Source organism: Balaenoptera musculus, chromosome 11, assembly GCF_009873245.2.
Source record: "Balaenoptera musculus isolate JJ_BM4_2016_0621 chromosome 11, mBalMus1.pri.v3, whole genome shotgun sequence".
Classification (NCBI taxonomy): Eukaryota; Metazoa; Chordata; class Mammalia; order Artiodactyla; family Balaenopteridae; genus Balaenoptera; species Balaenoptera musculus.
The window spans coordinates 7,087,715-7,101,514 of NC_045795.1; positions in this window are offsets into that span (position 1 = coordinate 7,087,715).

A 13,800-nucleotide genomic window follows, 5' to 3' on the forward strand; every position below is an offset into this window, starting at 1 on the left:
CCAGAGTTAAAGTAGAATAAAGTATTCCGTGCATTGTTCTATTTAAAAGGTACGAATAATATCTAGAAGGTTGGTTCACAATCTGATACAGATCCTAAAAATTGCTAAGATGCATAGTATTCTACTCACATGGTAAAATGTATGCTTAAATAACAATAGGAAGTAAATACATTAATTTTCATACTTTCTCAATTTTTAATGTAAGAAGATTAGACTACATTCATTTAAAACTTGGTAAACTTTTAAAAACAGTAGTTCACAACTGCACTAAACGTTCCTACGTTTTACTAAGAAAGAGGTTGACGTGTTGTTTTTTTCACAGCCTTCATCTGAGGTAAGGGCAGATATTAGTTTTCTTGACATGGTTCAGTAATTTGGGCACCTCACTCCTTTCAGATCGAGTTAAACATGCTTTTAAATAGATGGATGTGGCCTATTGATAGACCTCATTTCCTTACTAAGGACTTCAAATGAAATTAGGTACTTGCTCTCCACTGTTAAAAGGGTCTCAGATATTTTCACAAGTTCACATATTCAGAAAGAAAGCAAAGTCTGATCGTACACACCAGAGATAAAGTCTTTGAGAGGATTACCAAGTGATGGTTTATATTCTGTGACCTCTTTACTAGTAACACATGTTCAAGAGGAAATTGGGAGTGATTTCCGACTTCTCTCCTTTGTCAATTTCCTCACTCTTTTCTCTCCTTTACACATGGGCACCTTTAAGCGGTGTAAATTGCATTTTCCTCCACCCTTTTCTCAATTTAGATTCTCTCTTTCCTGATGAGATTCTATCTCTTTAGCTCATACTAAATACTCCTTCGGTTACATTTTACATCAATTCCTTCATTCATTACCTCTTGATAAGTTAGCATACTCATGTGTTATTATTTTTAATGAGTTCACATTAATGTGTGAAGTATCCGTATTGTATCCCAAAAATTAAATTAAAGAAACAAAATTTATTCCCTAGTATCTTCCTGCTTCTCACTGATATCTATTTAGTTCTGAAAAAAGAAAGCAAAATATATAGAAGTCTTAACTAAAACTACTATAGATATTCCTCATGGCTTTTTTCCTTCACATTTCCATTTAACTGATATAATATACTCTAACTTTAAAATCAAAATGAGCAGTTTCTAGTAACACATTTATATGTGTGCTTAGTGATAAATCTATGTCTCTTAAAGGTCTTTCTTTGACATTTTGGGAAGGTTCTTCTGTTAAATATAAGTATATGATAGAGTGTAGAAGAAAATAAGTAATACTTTGTGATCTGAACAAAGGGGGAAAAAACTGCCTGAAATTTGTAAGAACCGACAGTGTTTTCGATGATATTTTCCTTTTCATTACAAAGCAGCAAATACCTTTTGATGCCGACTCGCTCAACTCGAAAGGAAATCAATGATCGAGTAACACACGCGCGCCACAGCCACAAACTCATTTCTAACCAGTGACAACCAAAACCTAGGAAGTTTCTAAAAGAATGTGATTGTTGTCAGGAGGCATCGGGTCCCCGGGGGCAGCGCCCAGCTCTGGCTGCCCTCACAGCCACGGCCGAGGGGCGCGGGCAGCGCGGCTCCAAGCCTGGTGGGCACAGACCAGCAAGAGAGTGAATTCTGCATACTGCACAGCTCAGTCAGGGCAGTCAGATTGCATCTGGGATCAACCGATTGTGCTTCATGAAACCGTCAGCCCGCATCTGTGTCTCCTGCCCGGCTGTAAACAAGGCCGGCTCCGGGGTCTTCGCCCTCCTTCACGTGCGCGGAGGACCCCGCAGTCAGACCCGCTCAGCGGCCTCAGAGGCAAAGTTCAAGTTCCTTCTTCCAAACGGCGGTTCCAGGGCGTACCGGGGAGTCATGGAAAGAAGCAACTTTGGAATGACAGACTCAGGGTCCCTTTTCAGAGATGCATACCTTAGATTCCTACGCAGCCTGGCGTGGCATGTCTCTTCCACGAAATTAATTTAGGTGTTCCTAACATGAACCACTGTTGCTTTTTTTCGGCCAACTAGCTCAGTACCGTCATGCTGGGGAGGAGGGGTGGTGGTGATTGTTTTTGTTGTTTCACTGCTCTGGGGCTTTGCTTGGATCAGCCAAAAAAAAAAAAAAAAAAATGGCACGGATAGAAATACTGTCAATCTGGTCCACCTCCAGGAACCCAATCATGCCTGAATTGCTGCAAGGAGTGTAATGATGGTAAACAGGAACAGGTATGTTGGCTTCTGTTCTCACCCACTTCGGCCATCGTGTTGCCTTTACAATAAAGCAAAATCCGGTTTGGAAGCAACGTCATCTCAATAATAAAAGATAGGGGGTGTCATTGAAGCCGTCTTCCTTGGCAAGTGGCATAAAGGTAACATTTAGTGTCCACGACATTGAATTCTCCTAGCCAGCTGCTGTGTCCCTGTTAAGACTTTCATTTATTCGGCTTGAGCTGGAACTCTTTTTGTTTGCCCAGTCTATTACTTCGTCGATTTAAGGGATAACAGCCAAAGTGAAACAGCTTGCAATTTGCACCTGTCTGCTCTAAGCATTCCATGTTAGATTACGTGGGGAGCACATTCTTCACTGCTAATGAGAATAAGACTGGGTAGGGCTGAATGCAATTTTATTGGGGGGGCTTATAGGATATTATAGTGTTTTTCCTTCTGTAAATGATCTGATAAGGACCTCCCCATTTTCATCTTTTAGAGTTCCCAGAGTAGAAGAATAACACTCAAAAAATATAAAGTTGCATATTCTTTTTAAAAATATTAAATGTCATTTAACTAAGAACTGAATTAATATTCAGCCTGAGTTGCTTCAGATGAGAAAGAAAACATTTCAATGCTAAATGACTTCCAAGTTGTTGTAAGATAAAACACCTATAGAGACCTTTAATTTGTAAAACTGGCCATGAAAAAAAAAGTAGATAAAAACTTTTTAGATATGTTTCAGAAATGGGACTAGCTTTGGAAAAAAATGTCAAGTGCTTGAAAGTAAACAAAAGTCATCTGCTTATACTGCCTTTGAAAATTTAAAAACTGAATCGAAAATAAGACTTCAAGTGACTGACTTCCATATCATACATAGATATAGATATATTTATCTAAATCATTATCATGTGAATCACAGATTAAATTTCCAGCAAATGCAAAAATGTCAGCACATATGATTCTCTCCAACCTTTTCTAGAAGTTCTCTGCATCCCCCTTAGTTTTGATTCCTTTGAGGCATTATATCAGTGGGCTGTCATCTATTTTTCAAGAATTTAAATTAAGCTCATTGCAATGAAAGAACTTTAGTTATGGCTTATAGTATTTTCCCAAACTTTATGTATTTTTTTAAAAACATCATAATAACGTTTGAATAATTTGGCAAAACATCCTTCAAGATGATCCAAAATTTAGTAAATTATGTTTATATATCTTCTGTTAATCAAAGGGCCCATGCTACATTTGGATTCCACAAATTTCTCACATTGGCACTTCCTATTGAAATAATCATGACGGGTTAAATGAAGTTGTGGTGGTCACAGACGTGGTCTCGCTGGTAATTACTCTAGTTTAATATGATTGTTGGCCCGAACCTCGCCTGACAGAGAACCTTCCAACTTGTCAGTGATGGACCCTTTCAGCACAGCTTCAGGAGCTCCACCAGCCACTGCCGAGTCTGGTTAGGTCAAAGGGTTGAGCCATGTGTAATTCAGAACAGAGGAGGTCCCACGGTCACTCCACAAAAACAATTACACTACTTATTTCACTCTAGCCCTTGCCCAAAACTCACAGGCCTCACAGTTTCAGCGCAGTCAATCTAATTCTGCCCCTGGGCGATAAGCCACATGAAAATATGTGGTGCTGTGTTTATAAATCTAATCAAAAATAGAACAGTGGGTAGGCACAGTGAAGCCCTACTATGGATTATGGGAATCCTTGGAAATTCTGAAGGCACTTTTGTTTAACTTCTAGAGACTCTTTTGCTATTACATTGTCTGCTACACTCATTAATCATCCTCTTTATTCGTAAGTGCTGCAAAAGAGACTACATTTCTGCTCACTTCTGTACTTTCCCTCTACAGATAATATTATGAAAAATAAAGCTTAAAAGGCTGCTTTTAAAGAAAAAAATAAAAATCAAAGAAGAGGCTACTGTTTTATCAATCTTACCTGTCTATCCATGTTCTCAGCTCCTTGCCCTTGGCAATGCACAGATTTAAGTCAAGTTCCTCTAAAAAAGAAAAATATTTGAAAACTAGAATAAATTGGTCCCATTTTAAGACATATTAAGCAATTTGGAGTAGGAGAGATAGAGCTATGATGCTTCTTATTGGTCCCCCAAAATCTCAGTATAAAGTCAATAGGATTTGATTTGGTGCCTTTTTAAAAAATTTTTTAAATTTTATTGAAGTATAGTTGATTTACAATGTCATGTTAGTTTCCAGTGTACAGCATAGTGATTCAGTTATACATATACATATTCTTTTTCAGATTCTTTTCTCCTATAGGTTATTACAAAATATTGAGTATAGTTCGCCATGCTGTACAGATGGTAACTTGTTTGCATTATTGTTGTTCTTGTTTGCTTAGCCAGACTCCTAATAAACTGAGAGCTGGCAAATATTCACAAGATGCTTTACAAAAGTAATCTGTAGGAAAAATTCAAACTTCATCTAGATAGCCTATACTTCCTGTTTTTATGCCTAAAGTGTGGCCAGTACAGACTGCACTGAAGTTTATGACGAAAACTTGCTGTCACATGCTTTTGGTAGCTTTTATATTTCTCTTTTTAAAAATTAGAATCTGGTTATGCGACTGTCATAGTAGATAATATCTGATAAAGTCAATGATAGATATGTGTACTTAGGTACCAAGCAGATTAAATCCTGAGAACATTATCCAGCAAAGATATGGAACACACACACTTCACAAAAGGAAATGTGTTTGTAGCACTCATAAAACTCCTAGAGTCACGCAATAAATTATCAAATTCAATCTGTAAGCTATTCCATTTGATATTATTTCAATTGATAAAAATACTACACTAGAATACAATCCGGGGCCAGATGATTATAATAAATGGGAAATGAGTGATAGTCCCAGCATTTATTAGATTACTGTAAATAGTCACCAAAAGAGCCTTTTAAACTTGGAATTTGCCCTTTTGAAATGGTTATCAGTATTTGGCAGTAAAACAAAGTACATCATGTATGAATGATATATATGACATATTTTTTTATTCAGAGCTCTCAGTCATAGTTTTAAAAAGTCACTGCACAAAGGGCAAGTGAGCTCTTACATGACAATCATTGTTGCAAAAGGAAAGATTTTAGTCCTTTTAGTGTTAATTTTAAAACTCTTTTTAATGTAAGAGCGACATGAAAGATGCAAAGGGTATATCAATTACTTCCTAAAATAAGGGAAATACGTGTAAAATTATTTAAAAGAAAAAACTGACATCAAAATGAGAAAATTTTAGTCAAGTAACAGAAATTGAAGTTCGACTTGCTTGTTTGTTCCATGGCACAGTGACTGAAGAGGAATTCAAAAACATCTATTACTGGGAATGAATGTGAAGTGGAAACCTGTTTTCTTTTGTTTCCTTGAATTTGGTATCAATCTAACAGTTAATATTTGTCTTTAAAATGTTTGTAATTTGTAAAGTTGGTCATGTTTTTCTCATCATAAATTTATTTGGAGACATAGAATTCAAAACATGCAAGCCAAGAAGCACAGGTTGGCTCTATTCACATCAATATAGTGCTCAGGAGACTTCCAAATGAGGCAGACCACTTCTCTCCCTTCACAGAAGGCTGCATTTTAAACATCTTTCTGCACCAATTCAGAATGCAATACTGGTACAGTAAGACTGAGTACAGTTGTGAAATAAGATCACGATCCCTTCATTTTCTCATAGAAAGCATGTAGTTGAATCTAGAAAATACTTTGATAGAACCAAGTGGTGTATCATTTTAAAAGCAGGTATCACTAGAGAAGTAAAACCGAGTATTCCTCGGTCTCATGAGTAAAAGGTATGGCAGAAGTTCCCTCCGTGCTTGGAATCTCTGGGAGCTTAGATCAAGTATCATTTGCAATAAGGAATGTCACTCTCCAAGGCTCCATGAGCTGGAATTTGGGGTTTGTAGTCCTATGCCTTACAACTGAGAGACAGCCTGCCAAACAGAGGTAATAAAGAATAATCGATGAAGGTGGGGTGTTAAAGTCCCCTACTATACTTGTGTTACTGTTGATTTCCCCTTTTATGGCTGTTAGCATTTGCCTTATGTATTGAGGTGCTCCTATGTTGGGTGCATAAATATTTACAATTGTCATATCTTCTTCTTGGATTGATCCCTTGATCATTATGTAGTGTCCTTCCTTGTCTCTTGTAATAGTCTTTATTTTAAAGTCTATTTTGTCTGATATGAGAATTGCTACTCCAGCGTTCTTTTGATTTACATTTGCATGGAATATCTTTTTGCATCCCCTCACTTTCAGTCTGTATGTGTCCCTAGGTTTGAAGTGGGTCTCTTGTAGACAGCATATATACAGGTCTTGTTTTTGTATCCATTCAGCCAGTCTATGTCTTTTGGTTGGAGCATTTAATCCATTCACATTTAAGGTAATTATCAATATGTATGTTCCTATTACCATTTTCTTAATTGTTTTGGGTTTGTTATTGTAGGTCTTTTCCTTCTCTTGTGTTTCCTGCCTAGAGAATTTCCTTTAGCATTTGTTGTAAAGCTGTTTTGGTGGCGCTGAATTCTCTTAGCTTTTGCTTGCCTGTAAAGGTTTTAATTTCTCCATCAAATCTGAATGAGATCCTTGCTGGGTAGAGTAATGTTGTTTGTAGGTTTTTCCCTTTCATCACTTTAAATATGTCCTGCCACTCCCTTCTGGCTCTCAGAGTTTCTGCTGAAAGATCAGCTGTTAACCTTATGGGGATTCCCTTGGGTGTTTTTTGTTGTTTTTCCCTTGCTGCTTTTAATATTTTTTCTTTGTATTTAATTTTTGATGGTTTGCACAACAAAGGAAACCATAAACAAGACGAAAAGACAACCCTCAGAATGGGAGAAAATATTTGCAAATGAAGCAACTGACAAAGGATTAACCTCCAAAATTTACAAGCAGCTCATGCAACTCAATATCAAAAAAACAAACAACCCAATCCAAAAATGGGCAGAAGACCTAAATCGACATTTCTCCAAAGAAGATATACAGATAGCCAACAAGCACATGAAGGAATGCTCAACATCACTAATCATTAGAGAAATGCAAATCAAAACTACAATGAGGTATCACCTCACACTAGTCAGAATGGCCATCATCAAAAAATCTACAAACAATAAATGCTGGAGAGGGTGTGGAGAAAAGGGAACCCTCTTGCACTGTTGGTGAGAATGTAAATTGATACAGCCACTATGGAGAACAGTATGGAGGTTCCTTAAAAAACTAAAAATAGAATTACCATACGACCCAGCAATCCCACTACTGGCCATATAACCTGAGAAAACCGTTAATTCAAAAAGAGTCATGTATCACAATGTTCATTGCAGCTCTATTTACAATAGCCAGGACATGGAAGCAACCTAAGTGTCCATCGACAGATGAATGGATAAAGAAGATGCGGCACATAGATACGATGGAATATTACTCAACCATAAAAAGAAATGAAATTGAGTTATTTGTAGGGAGGTGGATGGACCTAGAGTCTGTCATACAGAGTGAAGTAAGTCAGCAAGAGAAAAACAAATACCATATGCTAACACATATATATGGAATCTAAATTTTTTTAAAAACTGGTTCTGAAGAACCTAGGGGCAGGACAGGAATAAAGACGCAGATGTAGAGAATGGACTTGAGGATGCGGGGAAGGGGACGGGTAAGCTGGGACGAACTGAGAGAGTGGCATGGACATATATGTGCTACCAAATGTAAAATAGATAGCTAGTGGGAAGCAGCTGCATAGCCCAGGGAGATCAGCTTTGTGACCACCTAGAGGGGTGGGCTAGGGAGGGTGGGAGGGAGAAACAAGAGAGAGGAGATATGGGGATATATGTATAGGTATAGCTGATTCACTTTGTTATAAAGCAGAAACTAACACACCATTGTAAAGCAATTATACTCCAATAAAGATGTTAAAAAAAAAAAAAAGAATAATCGAGCCACGGTAAGCTGTAGAAGAATCAGAGAGCATGTGACCTGGTTGTAGGGCATAAAGAGACACGGGCAATGTATTGGTTCTGGCCTAAACATTGATACCTGAATGTGTGTTCCCAGTGTAATTCCTGGGAATATAATTTGAAGGCCTCCAAAGTAGGAAAGAACTGTTAAAAAGTAAAATATGACCCAATTACTAAAAGTTGCGACAAGTAGATGGAGAAAATAGGTGTGAGACCAGTGCCAGAGGCCAAATCGGTGAGAAGGATACACGGACGGCAGAGCGAATTCTGAGGAGCGGGCAGGATTAGGAGTCAAATAGGAAAAGATGGATGGAGAAGAACTATGAGAACAGAGGGGCGATGAAAATGGGAATGATAAGTTCAGACAACAATGGGTAGAATCTGTCAGCAAATCATAATTTCAATAAATTAGTGCTTTATGAAGAGTCACCACACCCCCTAAAGACCTATCACTTGTATAACTCGCAAAAGATGGAGCCCATCAGAAAACTGATATATTTGCCAAACTATCTGTATGACCTATATTGTCAAGAAAGTCCAAAGTAGCGTTCTTTTCATTAGAAAAGAAAAAAGAAGGAAAAGAAAAATAACAGTTATAAACGCTATCAATTTATCAAGCCAAACCTTGTTTTTGGCTTTTCAGGAACACTTGACTTAATGAACTCATGAGCACCATTATGGAATTTTCACTCTGGCTACAAATTTGGACCACGGAGTAGCATGTTTGTTGAAATTCAAGCAGCCTACAATAGGAATCACGTTTTAAAAGCTGGCCTCAAACTTGCAAGCAGGTTGATAACTGCAATATAACCTGCTTGCAAGTAACCCGTTGACCGTATCCTGTTGGGCCCAGGTTAATAATCATTAAAAAGCTAATTTGTACAGTCACTTTTTTTTTTTGGTTTGTTTTAGGGCTGATCTTAAAATGGCTTTCACTGAGATTGTTGACCTTGTATTGCAAATTAAATCCTGGCATTGCCAAATCTCTGACAACTGGTCCATTGCTTCCAGAGAAGGGAATTAGCACGGCTACAGCTGTCATTCCATTGCATTTTTCTTCTCAAGCAGACCAGCAAGGGCAAAAATGGTGTTAGACAGAGGTCGCAAGCCAGATTCTGTCTGCAAACATGTTTTGTTTGACCTCCACAGTAATTTAAAACATATTGAGCCAATATTTAAAAATAAGAAAATTGCAGTCAAAATCCGACTTCTGGCTTCTCTTGGAAAATTTAAAAATTCGGCCACATCGATGGTGCGTGGTGGCAGCATGCTTTTTAGGCAGTGTTAGTAATGTCTAGGGTCCCCCCTCTCCCTGTTGCAGACCACAAACCAAAATGTAAGCTCCATAAAGGCAAGTCTTGCTGACTTCATTGCTGCATCCTCAGAGCCTAGAACAGAGCCTGGCAAGCGGTGGGTGCTTGGCAAATATTTAATGTTGAAGGAAATGATCTCAGGAGCAGACAGGTAACTTTAATGCGTGACTTTTTAAAACAGTAGACAGTGCCTAGGAACTGTCACAACATGCCTCAATCTAAAAAAAAAAAAAAAAAAAAAAAAATTGTGCAGGTCAAATAAATTCTGCCAGTCCTCAGGCAGAGCGAGAGACAGAGTACCCACATATCACTCTGCTTGCTCTGCTGTTTTTCTTATAAAGAAATATTTCTCTGTATCCCTGCTACTCTCAAAAGTAAAGCCACAAGTGTCAAGGAAAATGATAGTGATCACAGACCCAGCACACTTCACTCATTTATATTTCTTGCCTGGCCTCTACAGACGTCTGAATTTGACACCTCTGGGAGAGACATGAGAGTAAGCTGACACCCATAATAACAAACTGGTCTACTAGTACTCCTCTCTCATTCTGCCCAGTAGTTTTCTGTACTACAATCTAAATCTATATTAGAGCATAAATAAAAAGGGGAATATAAAACCTACCTTGGAAAGTCACTAGTTAAACCTAACACACTATCACTTAAATAAAGAGCCAGAATAACACTGTGGAATAAACTTGTGTTTACAGCTAGAAAGACACTGGTGCAAATCTCTTGCACATGCGGAAGTTGCTTAACCTCTAAAAGTCTCCAATTTCTCTACATAATAGTTGAGAAAATTTAAAAATTATATATGCCAGACTTCTGGCTTCCACTTAAGGTATAGAAAGCTGGAAAGGGTGTTGTTGCCAAACATAAAGCAAAAAAAAAAAAAAAAAAATCCTGAATGTCTGCACATTTACAACTTTTATGAAACCCACCAGGGAGCTGACGTCACAGCATAACCAACTAATCCAAAATCTAAGGAAAGAGCAATGTCTCTAAGGAGCAACATGCTGCAAGCACTTGCTTACTGGAACAGACATGAAACCCCTTAGAAGCCAGTAAGGAGAATTCAGCTAAAAATTTTTAACAGATTTCTGAAATTGGTAACCAGGTCTGAATGTGACCTAGTGTGAGAATATAGAACTTGTGGGATCTTCAGACACAAGGGTAATTCACAAACGTTCACAGGCTCTTCTCCATGGACCTCCTGGGTTCTCAGGAGACAACTGGGCACAAGGTGAGAGTTCAGAGAAGTGGTTCTAATTAGGGGGCAATTACACCTCCAAGAGGATATTTGGCAATGTCTGGAGACATTTTTTATTTCCATACCTGGAAGGATGCTACTCGTGGCCAGTAGTTAGGGGCCAGGAACACTGCTAAACATTTTGCAATACATAGAATAACTCCCTACAACAAAGAACTATCCAATCCAAAATGTCAATAAAGCTGCCGTTGAGAATCAGAGAAAGCCTCTCTTGTGATGCAACAGAGCCACTGTAGAAAAATGCAAAGGCCCACTTGGATACTCCACCTTTATCTCCCTTCAGGAACAAAAGCCTTCATTTTCTGGAGAATGTCAGCAAACCCTGTTGCACCCAGCCAAGGTTAAGACCCATTGCACCTGAGAGAAGAGAACACAAAAATACCCTCTAGCCCTGGCGTAGGGGCAAGAAAACATCCTGGACCAAACTCTTAAAAGTCTCCTACCTAAGAAAGAGGGGCAGGATCTGAGATGACCCCATCCTTGGGGCACAGAGACACAGCTCCTTCCTGAGAAGAATACCTGCTCAGCTTACCATGAGGCTACCAGGCACTGAGCAGCAAGTAACGTCAGTGTACAGCTGGGAGAGGGGAGACTATGGAGACCGATGCTCCCTCAAGTACAGTCACAATGGAAAAACTTAAACTTGAGGTTTGAGCAGACATGGAGGAACCTTCTCTGAAAACCAGCCATCATTCTAAGCACAGGTTAAAGACTAAGACAGGAGTTAAGTCTGTGGTACACTGACGATAACCCTAACCCTAACCAAACCCAGCTCAAGTACTCACGAGGCGGACCAACCTCCCACATGGAAAGACTAACAAAATAAAAGATATGCCATTTCTGGGCATGAATAATATCTACTTCAATCTCTACTGTTCTACCCTAGATAACCAGCTTTCAAACACTGTTAGGTGACAAGTGAAAAAGCAAGGAAAAACAAAACAAAACACCCTGCCAAGAAGACAAAGCGATCAACAGAAGCCGACTTGGATCTGACCCAGATGTCAGAACTACCAGAGAGAGAATTTTAAATAATATAACTAGATAAAGTGGCGTACGTCATCAAGTTGGCAACATAGGTGATTCCTGACTTCAGTTCCCCTTCACAGGAAGATAGCAACTATCCATGGACCAGACACCATTGTGAAAATCCCAAAACCCAGAGGGTGAGGCTGAAATATACCCCTGGACAACAGAGATCCAGAAGGACGGCATTGCAAAGACAAGAGGAGCGGTTTCACTGACTGCATCAACCCTCCCCCAGGCCAACACAATGCTTAACCGAGGGCTCCCCTGGGCCTACAGTTTCCCCAGTATGATCAAGAGAACCCAAGGTGGATATTCAGCTTCCCCAGCTTTGAGGGGTGTTTCCTGGGAGACTCACTGGGGTCTAACTTCATGGGAATCACTGGGGGAACCTTTGGAGCTCAGCCACTGGGGATCAAATAGAGATGGAGAAGGTGTCAGAGCTTATAGCAACCACTGCTCAGATCTTGTTGATCTTGTTGACACCAGGTTCCTGCTCACCACAGTGTCCAAGAAGAGATCCCAGCTAGTAGCTCTGCCCATCTTCAGAGCCAAGCTGGTGGCCCCATGCGGGCAGAAAGCTCAGTTGACAGTTCGGTCTGTTCGAATCCCAAGCCAAAGAGCTAAGTGTCCATGGAGCACATCCTATGGCCCACTAAGCAAGGGTAAAAACTTGCAGTCCCACCCAACTGCCGAGCATAACCTCCAGTCCTGCCCCATCGGGAAGCATGACCACAGATGCCCAGTAGGTGCAGAGCACATCCTATAGCCTATATTGGGCAGCGACCCAAGCCAGCAGCCTTGCCCAATCGTTGACCCCGATGCTGCATAATCACAGAGCCTGAATAGTGACCTGGAGCAGCCTCAGAGGCCAGTCTACAGTAATGCTCGGCTTCAGAGTCCAGCATACAACCCCACTCAGCAGTGGAGCCCAGCATATGGCCCTGCTTGATTGCTGAACATAGACTGTGGCTTTGCCCAGGCATGGAGTCACAGAGCATATAGCCTGCGATCCCACCCAACCCGGGATTACAGACAACAACTTTGTCTAACTGTAGAGCATGGTCTCCAAGCCAACTCAACTGTGGGTACAGCTGGAGGCCCCACCTGACCAGAGAGCCAAATTAGCAATCACCCCCAACAGCAAACCACAGCCAATGACCTACTGGATTGCATGAAAGTCATATATCTGATAAGGGGTTAATATCCAAATTATATAAGGAGCTCATGTAACTCAATAGTGAAAAAAATATCAATTAAAATATGAGAAAAGGACCTGAATATACGTTTTTCTAAAGAAGACATACAAATGACCAACAGGTACATGAAAGGGAGATCAACATCACCAATCATCAGGTAACTGCAAATCAAAACCACAGTGAGGTATCACCTCACACCTGTTTGATAAGCTGTTATCAAAAAGACAAGTGATAACAAGTGCTGGTGAGGACGTGGAGAAAAAGGAAACCTTGTACACTGTTGGTGGGAATGTAAATTGGTGCAGCCTCTATGGGAAACAGTATGGAGGGTCCTCAAAAAATTAAAATAGAACTACCATATGATCCAGCCATCCCACATCTGGGTATATATCTGAAGGAAACTAAATCACTATGTCAAAGAAGCTTCTGCAACCCCATATTTACTGCAACATTATTTACAATAGCTAAGACATCTAAACAACCTAAATGTCCATCAATAGATGAAGGGACAAAGAAGATGTGGCTTATATATGCAATGGAATATTATTCAACCATAAAAAGGAAGGAAATTTAGACAGAGACAAATAATATATGATCTCATTTATATGTGGAATCTGAAAAAAAAACAAACAAAAAAACCCCACAGAAACAGAAAGTAGATTTGTCACTGCTGGGATGGAAGTATGGATGTCGGGGAAATGGGTGAAGGTGGTCAAAGTGTATAAACTTCCAGTTCTAAAATAAATAAGTTATGTGATCTAACTTATAGCATGGTAAATATAGTTAACAGTACTGTATTTTTTACTTGAAACATAAGTAACTAGATTTCAAAAGT